Source organism: Salvelinus sp. IW2-2015, linkage group LG18 (genome assembly GCF_002910315.2).
Source record: "Salvelinus sp. IW2-2015 linkage group LG18, ASM291031v2, whole genome shotgun sequence".
Taxonomy (NCBI): Eukaryota; Metazoa; Chordata; class Actinopteri; order Salmoniformes; family Salmonidae; genus Salvelinus; species Salvelinus sp. IW2-2015.
The window spans coordinates 69,440,902-69,454,431 of record NC_036858.1 but is presented as its reverse complement, the minus strand read 5'-3'; the positions used below and the strand labels follow the sequence as shown (position 1 = coordinate 69,454,431).

The 13,530-nt window shown below is 43.5% G+C and overlaps 1 protein-coding gene and 1 long non-coding RNA gene across 6 annotated transcripts in view; one reads left to right on the top strand and one right to left on the bottom strand.

Annotated features, from left to right (window-relative positions):
- LOC111978093 (protein phosphatase 1B) overlaps window positions 1-4,122 on the bottom strand; it is a 58,590-nt gene extending 54,468 nt beyond the window's left edge. For 4 of the 5 annotated variants that reach the window (XM_070448675.1, XM_070448676.1, XM_024007896.1 and 1 more), the window contains exon 1: window positions 3,439-3,944. The gene's annotated coding sequence lies outside the window, so the exon portion shown is untranslated. The other variant, XM_024007897.2, reaches the window with a different exon arrangement.
- The window catches only part of LOC139029190 (uncharacterized), a 980,011-nt gene that overhangs the window by 603,861 nt on the left and 362,620 nt on the right, over window positions 1-13,530 (top strand). The gene's annotated exons all lie outside the window — the stretch shown is intronic.

Here is a 13,530-nt window from a genome sequence, read left to right as displayed (position 1 = left end):
CCACCCTCTATTCGAACCATCAACACCACCACCACCACCCATGAGGTACTGAGACCAAGGATAACAGGATGTCATGACACCCTGAGACCTCAGAAGCACTGATTCTCTATGGCAGTCGAGGAGACGGGCTCAAAACAAACAGAGAGCTACCTTCCTTCCAAGAAAGCGAGAGGCTCGTTCTTGGAAGGAGACATCACTGTTGGTTTTGAACCCGTCACCACCTCACCTGGTCGTCTGAAGCCCCAGGACTGCTAGGCCTAATCACTTTATCAGAGATACTCAGTCATCATAAGTGTCYCCCATCTACACCAACATTTTAAAAAAGTATATTCAGGGGCTACAGGAGTAAATCATAGTCCAGACACGATAACTATGTCGCAATGGGACGCCAGACTACGCAGCTCTGAGACCACCATCCACAGGGGATGCACAGGCCAAACGTGCACCTCCACACAATTCCCAACCAACAGGGCTCCGGTACACATCTATTCATTTCAATGTGTTGACACTTGGAGAACTTGCTGTGCTCAGAATATGAAAAGTATGAAAGCCAACAGCCCAATATTCTAGAACACTGCTGTGCATACAGGTTTTAGACTATGATGGATGCTTAAGACCTGTGGTACTCAGGTCACATTCAGAACAGCAGAATGAATGAGGCCTCAGGCTTTGTTGACCTCCAGGCTTATGTGATTTCAAAACATGTCACTATAGTGAACATTAGACTTCTCTCTCTTCATTCCAGACCATGAACGCATCACTGACTTATCCCTCCCTCTCTGTGTGCATCTGTGTGTGTGCATACGTTCTACACTGTCAGCAACTCCTTGGGCTAATTTTCCTTTCTCTCCTTTCTTGTAAGTGACCTCTGTATAAAGGATGTTAGACTAGGCCTACTTCTTGACTCATGGAAGGGCAAGTGGCTTCAATAAGACAATATTCAATGTAATGGCTCCCATCTGAAAACACACAACACTTGTTCGAAAGTCTGCCAAATTCACAGCTTTGTCTTAGAAAGGGGCAGGCTACATCACACATTTTTCAGTTGATACAAAGACCAAACAGAATTCTACTTAGTTGTTGTGTAGGCAGTGGCAGGATGGCACTGGTTGGTCACGTGTTTACATCTAGCGCAAGGATGTTAAGAGCTTCTGACCAACAAGTGTCTTTCGCCTCAGGCTGAGAGAAGTGATATTTACATTGGGACAGGGGCAGCATTTTGCACCAATGTGTCAATATAAACATGTCAATAGCTAGGTTTCCACCTAATTGGCGACAGACTGGATTGTCACATTAATATTGTAAAATCTGCATTAAAAACAACATGCACATTTTCCCACCAGAGATGTTTCCATCAAATTGACTTGATGCTGATAAAAAGGCTGTCCCTATTGACGTAATGCACACAAAATATACTTTTTTGCTTAACTTTGTACAGAATAATAATACAAAATGTCAATGCTTTTCCATCCCAGTTTAAACTCTACCAATAGTTGTGTCACAAAAACAGTTGTGTTAAATGGCAAAATGTGCCTACTCTGGTCTTGGCAGATAGCGCTCTAGCCAACAGCTCAGAGATTCAGTGCGGGTAGGCTGTGGAGGTAGGCTAGTCTACATGATGAGATTATTATGGATAAGAGCGAGAACATTTTGTGAAACAGCAGTCAAGCATAGATCATCATGTCACCAGCGTAAGACCCTCAATATTAATTGGAAAGGAGCATCAAGCTCACCGTGCACTTTCACCACCCTGTGAAGTTCATCAGAAGTTACACTACATGACCAAAAGTATGTGTCCACATACTTTTGCATATATAGCGTATTTCATACGTAGCCTTAAAAACTGCATGTTTCCCAAGTTGTAGTGGGAGGACCACAAACCATATCACAGCATGTCTCCAAGTTTACTTCGATATAATGGTTATTATATCAATATTTGTGCATATTGACATTTCCACTGCCATGCCTCGCATAATACATTTTACAGACACAAAAAGATCCCACCATGTCGAATGAACAAAGTATTTGTCAGCATTTATAAAATTGTACCGAAACGTCCTGTTTCCATCACAGCTGTCATGTTTTTTCAATACAGTATGACTTTATTCGCATTAAAACTGTGGATGGAAACATGGCTAATGATGATCCAATTTCATCTACACAGCTGACTCTCCCCCAGGTGTTGGTAGTCAGTAATAACACCACAAGTCATTGTCATCTCGACTGAAACCTGAAGGGGGGACCCATACGATGCACCCAGATAATGTAAGCAGGTGTGATCGTTCAGATCACGCAAAACAGACATGGAGAGGATTTTCATTTTCAACTGAAAATGTCTCGTCCTGCAAGTACTTGCACTTAGCCTAATAGCCATACACTGTCTATATATAACTACCAGTAAAGCCTGAACTATTTGTCTTTAGCTGGACCTGATTGTTTTTTTAGGACTAATACTTTCCCTCTGAGTTGCATACTATTGGAATGACTGGACCACACCTGTGACAAATGCAGTGCACAATTATTGCATAACTGGGAGGTATTCACCAGGAACCAAACAGATCTCAGTAAAAATGTTCCATTGCAAACCGTTTCGCTACAGTATCTGACAAATAAATACACCCATCGCAACAGGAGTGTCACACAAGCTACTAAGATGAACAAGACAGACAAGGATACAGAACACACAATGTCAGTTTACATATGGTTATAGTCCTGGCTTAGCTAGTTATATCCACCTGGCATGGCACTGTTGATCGTGGGATAGCTAATGAAGAACAATCAAATCACTGCTGTTAAACAACTTCCCAGAGGCTAAATAAAAATAGACCTCTGTATAAAGAGTCTTGCAGATTCGGTCAACAATGTTTGAAGCTAATGTGGTCGTTTCCAGTGACGTTATTAGACACTGCCAAATGTCACTCAACTATATAATGTGACTAAGTTAATATAACGTTAGATAGTACGAACCCAATTAAAACTAGCTTGCAAGCGGTCTTGGCCGCTCGTATATTGTGGATAACGACCAAATTAGCGTGCATTTCTAGTTGGCCAGCTAGCCATCTGTAGCCAAGAACAAGTAAATGACTGGGCCAGTGTGGTTTCTGTGTTGAGGAGTTACAGTAACTAAATAGTGTTGTGCAAGTGTGGGAAAATGTGCTACACTGTCAACAACAACTAGCGTTAGCGAAATACCGAAAGGCTACCGTACATGCAAAGGTCGACTTCAAACAATGTCCATTTAACGTTACCGTTTTCGCTAGTTAACTATATAATCTAATTAGCTATTATGCCATAACTAGTTAACTACACAAATAACTAGCACATATGAAAGACGTGATTTAGTATGACTGCAATGTGACTAGCTAGCTAGTCGTTAACGTTAAGTCTTAGATAGCAATTTGGCTAATACCAATACCCCTGAAATAGTTATCTACTTACGTTTTCGGAGAAATGTTCTCTTCTGGTTGCAAGGGAATATTGATTTACTTGTCTATCAATTTTTGGTTTTAACTCGTTTTCTTGAACTAGCTAGCTACTTATCTGACCAGAATTAAAGCTAGATAGCTAACGTTAGCTATATAACCAAGAGATAGCTAGCGCTTACACGAATTCCCCTTTCAACATTTCTCGGCACTGACTGTGGTCTTTTTTAATGCATGTTTGGCACCAAAAAGAGACAGCGCTATGGTAATAATGGGGTGAGAGATAAAAAATAAAATACTTGCTAGCTAGTTATCATGGAATAACTGATCTGATGTTGGCAGCTAAATGTATGAAATATATGACGTTCTTTCCTCCATTGATGGGCTAAAGCACAGAAGATCCCTGCTCGAAGTCCAACTCAAGGGAAGTGACATTCTCTCCACTCCTTAGTCATTGGTCAAAGTATACTACAAAATTGAGCTAAGATTGGTACTTATATTTGTCAGTCAAGTTACATTGTGACCTACCCTCTGAGGCGAAATATTGTTGACATTTTTTTTTAATCGATTCGGTAATGTTTTCACTTGCGTCACTTGAGTGTGTTAAGTCACTGACGTGATCTTCCTGTCCGGGTTGGCGCCCCCTCGGGTTCGTGCCGTGGAGGAGTTCAGCCTTGGCTCAGGGTAGTAAATTGGTGGTTTGAAGATATCCCTCTAGTGGTGTGCTGGGCTGTGCTTTGGCAAAGTGGGTGGGGCCTGGTTCGGTGGGGCCTGGTTGGCCCTGTCCGGTAAGTGCCCCTGACTACAGTGTGCAATTCGGGGCCGGGCTCAATGTGGGTGGTGTCAAACTTTTGGCCCCACCAACGTTGACCCTGCCCACCATTTTTGTCCATCTGAGGTTTGACAGTCACACACTGAATACAAACACACACACGTTTGCGCAAGGCACACATTGAATACAAACGCATTTCATTTTTTAAGATCTTAAGAAATATTATATGAAGTACCAGCAGATGTGTTGTAACACTTTTTGCTTCATGCTATATTTGAGACAAGCTACTGATATTGTTGCAGTGAACAAACTTGTTATGTCATGTAATGTTAAAATTGTGTTGATAAATGTTATAACTTTGTAATTATATTATTTAATTGAGTATATATATACAGGTACTACCTATCCTGATTTATAATGCTATTTACTTTCCTCATGAGAATGGAGACAGACTACACCATATAGACATACTGACAAGCTGAATGTGCTTTGTACATTAAGTTATACCAGCTCCAGTAAAGAGATCAGAGACTCGGGTGACTTCTACGTCACCTTTACTAAACAACATAACACAATTAACAATTGAAACAATTAACACAGCAGACAAAAACAAGGTTTGACCACTCCTCAAAAATGGCTTCACTCCTGCTCCTCAAGAGGCAAAGACAGTAATGTTCTTGTTGTCAACTGCCTCCTCATAGAACATCTCATAATCTCTTTGTAACATGAATTGTTCCTTGAGGAGAATATTTTCCTCTTCATCCAGGCCATCATACAACCGTAGTTCTTTAAGGGTTGAAATGCAGTCTTCCCCGTCCATCCCAATTACACTAGGGAGGGAAACAGTGCCTTTAAATGTTTGGAGTTCGCACCACCTTGCTGCCTCCAGGGTGTCCCTTAGAAGAACATCTGCTTCCTTGAAGAAAAGGGAGGAATAAATATTAAGAGTAGTGCCTCATTGGGTGATCAAGTCAAATTACACCCCACTTTCACAATACCACCATGCAAACAAATGCCACAATTACTAAAGGGGTTTTCAGTGATATCTATAACTACTCAACAAGTCATCACAACTATTATATCTTGCCATGCATCAAGCCTTCAGCATTACACACATTAGACTACATACCCAGTTCACAGCTTCCAGTTCGCCGTGCATTTTGTTTTCAGTATCATCTAGAAAGAAAACAGATTGTGGTCGTTAAGTATTGTAAGGGAGACTCTAGGGATGTATGAACAAGAATGCACCTTACTTTAGCTAATAGCCTATACAGTAGAGAGGGGTGGGGACGTCTTCTACATCTTCCTGAAATATATTGGAGGGGGGGGGGTTAAGTCTTTAAACATTGGTTTAAGACTATTCCACTCATCATATGACACCTACCTGTAGTCTGTTTTGTTTTCGCCGCCTTTTTCGATCTTTCAACCTCTCTTCTTCAGACCTTAGTGAGTGAAGGACATACATTACATACCTTCATTATGAAATTATATTCAGGTCATTCTGGCTACAGTGAAACAAGTGATTTTAAGGATACAAACAAAAGGTTTTTATAATGTTCAAGACTTACGGCATGGGAAAGTTCTGCAGGAGAACTAGGCACCACCATCGCCTAATTTGCTGCATGTTTTCCATTGAAAAATAAAATCACACAATTGGATGGGGATCACAAAAAACACTATATCCACTAGTGATGAGAATTTCATAATTTATACATACCTCAGTGAAATCACACTGTGCTTCCATTGTAATGTACAGAGTGTACTGTAAGTTAAGAAAGAGTAGGTTGTTAAGTTTGATAGTTATGATAACAACAATGATCATAGTAAATAATAATAATACKACAKACAKAKKKAKYYYMATAWWTRWCAGGATGTAGAAGACATCCCCCCCCCCCAAGAAGTCACAGCACATCACATCAGCATTCAGCTCTGCAGGAGTTTGATGTATGAATTGTGTATGTATTGTAACAACTGTAGGAAATAGGTCCCAAAAAGTGTCAAGAATAATAAACAAGAAAAAGTATGAGCAATAACAATAGTGTGCTTTGCATGCCGCAAGCACAGAAATTATAACTTTTCATATGTTATAACAGAAAATAGGACTAATATAATATACTGAACAGCCAGCATCTTACCATCAAAACAAACACCCCACAGTTGTTTGAGAAACCTTGCTTTGGTAGGCCTTGTGGTGTGAACAAGGTACACTTTTCAATAAAGGAATGATTTCACGTTGAGGGAGAGGTGGCACCACATGGCACCACACAGCCAGGTCTCTGAACTCCTCCCTATAGGCTGTCTCATCGTTGTTGGTGATCAGGCCTACAACTGTTGTGTCATCGGCAAACTTGATTATGGTGTTGGAGTCGTGCCTGGCCATGCAGTCATGAGTAAACAGGGAGTACAGGAGGGGACTGAGCACGCACCCCTGAGGGGCCCCCGTGTTGAGGATCAGTGTGGCGGATGTGTTGTTACCTACCCTTACCACCTGAGGGCGGCCAGTCAGGAAGTCCAAGATCCAGTTGCAGAGGGAGGTGTTTAGTCCCAGGGTCCTTAGCTTAGTAATGAGCTTTGATGGCACTATGGTGTTGAACGCTGAACTGTAGTCAATMAATAAAATTCTCACATAGGTGTTCCTTTTGTCCAGGTGTGAAAGGGCAGTAGAGATTGCGTCATCTGTGGATCTGTTGTGGCGGTATGCAAATTGGAGTGGGTCTATGGTTTCTGGGATAATGATGTTGAAGCTCATTACCACTCCTTGACCAACCTTTCAAAGCACTTCATGGCTACAGACGTGAGTGCTACGGGTCGGTAGTCATTTAGGCAGATTACCTTAGTGTTCTTGGGCACATGGACTATGGTGGTCTGCTTGAAACATGTTGGTATTACAGACTCAGTCAGGGACAGGTTTAAAATGTCAGTGAAGACACTTGCCAGTTGGTCAGCGCATGCTCGGAGTACACGTCCTGGTAATCCGTCTGGCCCTGCGGCCTTGTGAATGTTGACCTGTTTAAAGGTCTTACTCACATCAGCTACGGAAAGCGTGATTACACAGTCATCCAGAAAAACTGGTGCTCTCATGCATGCTTCAGTGTTACTTGCCTCGAAGCGAGCATAGACGTTATTTAGCTCGTCTGGTAGGCTCGTGTCACTTGGCAGCTTGCGGCTGTGCATCCCTTTGAAGTCTGTAATAGTTTGCAAGCCACATCCCACGAGTGTCATAGCCGGTGTCGTACAATTCAATCTTAGTTCTGTGTTGAGGCTTTGCGTCTTTGATCGTTTGTCGGAGGGCATAGCGGGATTTCTTATAAGCTTCCGGGTTAGAGTCCCGCTCCTTGAAAACGGCAGCTCTACCCTTTAGATCAGTGCAGATGTTGCCTGTAATTCATGGCTTCTGGTTGGGGTATGTACGTACAGTCACTGTAGGGACGGCGTCATTGATGCACTTATTGATGAAGCCAGTGACTGATGTGTTGTAATCCTCTATGCCATCGTAAGAATCCCGGAACATATTCCAGTCTGTATTAGCAAAACAGGCCTGTAGCTTAGCATCTGCTTCATCTGACCGCTTTCTTATTGACCAAGTCACTGGTGCTTCCTGCTTTTTTGTTGTTGCTTGTAAGCAGGAATCAGGAGGATAGAATTATGGTCAGATTTGCCAAATGGAGGGAAAGGTAGATCTGTGTACATGTCTTTGTGTGTGGAGTGAAGGTGGTCCAGAGTTTTTTCCCCCTCAGGTTTCACATTTAGCATGCTGGTAGAAATGAGTTAAAACAAATTTGAGTTTCCTTTCATTAAGTCCCCGGCCACTTCAATCGCCGCCTCTGGATGAGCGTTTTCCTGTTTTCTTATGGCCATATACAGCTCATTTTGTGCGGTCTTAGTGCCAGCATCGGTTTGTGGTGGTAAATAGACAGCTACGAAAATTACAGATAAAAACTCTCTCGGTAAATACTGTAGTCTACAGCTTATCATGAGATACTCAACCTTAGGTGAGAAAAACTTTGAGACTTCTTTAGATTTTGTGCACCAGCTGTTGTTTACAAATATACATAGACCATCACCCCTTGTCTTACCAGAGGCCGCTGTTCTATCCTACCGAAAAAGCTTAAAACCCGCCAGCTGTATGTTATTCATTTTGTTGTTCAGCCACGACACGGTGAAACATAATATATTACATTTTATAATGTCCCGTTGGTAGGATATACCTGATCATAGTTCGTCTATTTTTTTATTGATTGATTGTACGTTGGCTAATAGGACCGATGGTAAAGGTAGTTTACCCACTCGGCAACGGATCCTTATAAGGCACCCAGATCTTCGTCCCCGATACCTCCGTCTCCTTCTCCTGTGAATGACGGTGATGAGTGCCTTGTCGGACATCTGAAGTAAATTCTTCCCGTCTGACTCGAAAAGTATTCCTCTAGTACGGGTTGAGTAATCGCTGTCCTGATATCTAGAAGCTCTTTTCAGTCATAAGACACGATGGCAGGAACATTATGTACAAATCACACGAAAAAAACATAGACAATAGCACAATTGGTGACGGGATTGTATCCTGTGTAAATTTAAGTAGGCTCCCTTCTAATTCTCTCTCTCCCTCCCATCCCGGAAGACATGAGCCCTGGGGCCATGCCCAGGACTACCTGGCCTGATAACTCATTGCTGTCCCCAGTCCACCTGGTCGTGCTGCTGCTCCAGTTTCAACTGTTCTGCCTGCGGCTATGGAACCCTGACCTGTTCACCGGATGTGCTAACTTGTCCCGGACCTGCTGTTTTCGACTCTCTCTCTACCGCACCTGCTGTTTCGAACTCTGAATGCTCGGCTATGAAAAGCGGAAACTACTGTGATTATTATTATTTGACCATGCTGGTCATTTATGAACATTTGAACATCTTGGCCATGTTCTGTTATAATCTCCACCCGGCACAGCCAGAAGAGGACTGGCCACCCCTCATAGCCTGGTTCCTCTCTAGGTTTCTTCCTAGGTTTTGGCCTTTCTAGGGAGTTTTTCCTAGCCACCGTGCTTCTACACCTGCATTGCTTGCTGTTTGGGGTTTTAGGCTGGGTTTCTGTACAGCACTTTGAGATATCAGCTGATGTAAGAAGGGCTATATAAATACATTTGATTTGATTTGATTTGATTACCAACCTTTCAAAGCACTTCATGGCTGCGGACGTGAGTGCTTCGGATCTGTAGTCATCTAAGCATGTTGCCTTTGTGTTCTTGGGCACAGGGACTATGYTGGTCTGCTTGAAACATGTTGGTATTACAGACTCAATCAGGGACATGTTGAAAATGTCAGTGTCAAGACACCTGCCAGTTGGTCAGCACATGCCCGGAGCACACGTCCTGGTAATCCGTCTGGCCCAGCAGCCTTGTGTATGTTGACCTGTTTAAAGGTCTTACTCACGTCGGCTACGGCGAGTGTGATCACACAGTTGTCCGGAACAGCTGATGCTCTCATGCATGCCTCAGTGTTGCTTGCCTCGAAGCGAGCATAGAAGTGATTTAGCTCGTCTGGTAGGCTCCTGTCACTGGGCAGCTCGCGGCTGTGCTTCCCTTTGTAGTCTGTATGTTACGAATCCCGCCGAGGATGGTGCCTCTTCCCGTTCGGGCGGCGCTCGGCGGTCGTCGTCTCCGGTCTACTAGCTGCCACCGATCTCCTTTTCTGTTTTCTTTTGAGTTTGTCTAATTTGTATCACCTGTTTTGTGTTTAGGATAGGGGGTTATTTAAACCCAGTTGGCCCGCCGACTTTTGTGCGGGCTTGTTATTCTGTTTGTTGTGGTGGTGTTTTTGTAGTGTGAATTTTGTCCTAGTTAATTGTGGACTGGATTTTGACGCGCCCTTTTGTTGTGTGGCGTAGGCGTCACATTTATATTCTGTTCGGAATATTAAAGTTTATTCCATTTGCTCAAAACTACCTGCTCTCTGCGCTTGACTCCTTCATTCACCATTAGAATCGTGACACTGTAATAGTTTGCAAGCCCTGCCACATAAGACGAGCGTCGGAGCCGGTGTAGTATGATTCAATCTTAGCCCTGTATTGGAGCTTTGCCTGTTTGATGGATCGTCGCAGGGCATAGCAGGATTTCTTGTAAACTTCCGGGTTAGAGTCCCGCACCTTGAAGCGGCAGCTCTACCCTTTAGCTCAGTGCGAATGTTTCCTGTAATTCATGACTTCTGGTTGGGGTATGTATGTACAGTCACTGTGGGGACGATGTCCTCGATGCACTTATTGATAAAGCCAGTGATTGATGTGGTGTACTCCTTATTGCCTTACCTCCCATATCTTACCTCATTTGCACAAACTGTATATAGATTTTTTCCTATTGCGTTATTGACTGAATGTTTGTTTATTCCTTATGTAACTCTGTGTTGTTGTTTGTGTTGCACTGCCGTGCTTTATCTTGGCCAGGTCACAGTTGTAAATGAAAACTTGATCTCAACTGGCCTACCTGGTTAAATAAAGGTGAAATTCAAATAGAAAATTAATAATAATAATATAATGACATTACCATCTAATGGCACAAGGCAGTACTGCCATGAATTCCAGTACAGTAGTGTAACGGTTACCTGTTCTAATTATGTTTCAGCACAGTGTTGATGGAAGGAGATGACCGGGACAGGATGGAGATGACCAGGACAGGAAGAAGATGACCAGTACAGGAAGGAGATGACCAGGACAGGATGGAGATGACCAGTACAGGAAGAAGATGACCAGTACAGGAAGAAGATGACCAGTACAGGGAGGAGATGACCAGTACAGGATGGAGATGACCAGGACAGGATGGAGATGACCAGTACAGGATGGAGATGACCAGGACAGGATGGAGATGACCAGGACAGGAAGAAGATGACCAGGACAGGAAGAAGATGACCAGGACAGGATGGAGATGACCAGGACAGGAAGGAGATGACCAGGACAGGAAGAAGATGACCAGTACAGGAAGAAGATGACCAGTACAGGGAGGAGATGACCAGGACAGGATGGAGATGACCAGTACAGGATGGAGATGACCAGGACAGGATGGAGATGACCAGGACAGGAAGAAGATGACCAGGACAGGAAGAAGATGACCAGGACAGGATGGAGATGACCAGGACAGTAAGAAGATGACCAGGACAGGAAGAAGATGACCAGTACAAGGAAGAAGAAGATGACCAGTAACAGGGAGGAGATGACCAGTACAGAAGGAGATTACCAGTACAGGATGGAGATGACCAAGTACAGGAAGAAGATGACAGGACAGGATGGAGATGACCAGGACATGGAAGAAGATGACCAGGACAGGAAAGAAGATGACCAGGACAGGATGGAGATGACCAGGGACAGTAAAGGAAGAAGTGAACCAGTACAGGAGGAAGATGACCAGATGACCAGGACAGGAAGAAGATGACCAGTACAGGAAGAAGATGACCAGTACAGGAAGAAGATGACCAGTACAGGAAGAAGATGACCAGTACAGGAAGGAAATGACCAGGACAGGATGGAGATGACCAGTACAGGATGGAGATGACCAGGACAGTAAGAAGATGACCAGTACAGGAAGGAAATGACCAGGACAGGAAAGACAGCAAGGTGAAGTGATGAGCAGGAGTAGGATGCCATGGTGACCACGTGAACTCAGCGTCTCAACTGCTCTGACATGTACCCATCTGGGCTTCTCAGACTGAGAACAGTTTAAGCAGAAGAAATCATTTAACAAAGCAAGGGCAGCCTTTTTCCCTAAGCATGCACAGGAGCACCTCTGTCTCACCGTGACATTCACTGTGTATTGATCTGGACAGGAAAACACACCCAATTTGTTTGTCTGCAGGGGGATGGAGAACCGGGTGAGTTCAGGGGGGCCGTTGGAGATGTAAAGGGAATGACAGAAAAAGGAGTAGAGATCCAGGAGTAATTGGGTGGGAAAGACAGATACAGAGTGTGTTCTCCAAGGAATAGCTACTAGTACTGAGTCTGTTTTCTCTCATAGCAGTACCATTGACCCTTGGGTGGAATGGGGTGGGACAGTTTTCAACTTAGCAGACGCTCTTACAGGAGCAATTAGGGTTAAGTGCTTTGCTCAAAGGCACATCGGCATATTTTTCACTTAGACAGCTCAGGGATTCAAACCAACAACCTTCCGGTTGCAGGCCTAACCTCTATGCTACCTGCCTCCCCACAATGTATGTTAAACTATGTCAAACTGAATTCTGCTCTTAAAGTTCTGAAAGTAGTAAAGTAGTAAAGTAGTTGGGCAAAACTGAAGAAAATATTCACCCTTTTTATACTCATGGTAATCCTTAGGTAATCTCAGTTCATATGATAAAATATGTGCTGCATTTATGGCGATATAGATACAGACGGAAATACAAATGCAGACATGTTCTCCTTGTGCATTCTTCATGATTGCATAAAACATGCAAAGGGTTGGCATCCTGTCATCCGTCACAACTCCCTTAAATCCAGAGCGGTGAGTGAGCACTCTGAGGGTCCATGGTTGGTGCACAGAGAGTCCTTAGCCATTGAGACAAACAAGGCTAACAAACTACAGTTTGACCCACATAGAGTGGGTTCTGAGATGAACCGTCTTCATTCTGATCTCAGCCTGCACTGCCACTGATAGGGCCCTGTCCATAATTGAAGATGTCATTTAAATATGCACAAGGACAAAACAGGCAAGGTGGCAGAGCATGTTTCACCTGCTGTGTCAGTAGCACTTGCTGACACAGAAGTTAGCTCCTCCTTCCCTTTTCATTCCCATAGCAGTTAGCTCCTCCTTCCCTACTCATTACCACAGCAGTTAGCTCCTCCTTCCCTACTCATTACCACAGCAGTTAGCTCCTCCTTCCCTACTCATTAGACAGCAAGTTCAAGCTCCCTCTTCCTACTCATACCAAGCAGTTTAGCCTCCTCCTTCCCTACATTCCAAGCTTGCGCACAGTGGCCATTGGTTGAGGCGTGTTGTGACTTCAAGGTAGTGCTAAAATGAGCAACATAACTAGCAGGTATATTTCCGTATGATGCAAGCCGTCGGACCTGTTGTTCACTGACGTTGTCGAGATAAGTAGGTCTCTTCACTGCAGCAGCGTAGATAGTGCCGTAGCGCAGTTGATAGATACTGAAATAGCAGAGGATGAGAGAAACACTGAAACTTCCTCTTATAAATTCTGCTCCAACACGAGATCATTTCCTCTATAATTGGCAAGACTGTGAATTATTGTTAAATTACTACTGTTCACATATGCTCTTTTCTTTGTTTAAGGTGCAGTCAATGTGTTGATCTGACTGAAAGAGTGATGTCTACAAGGAGGATTTCGTGAAGGAGTGATGTTCAATGATGGTAT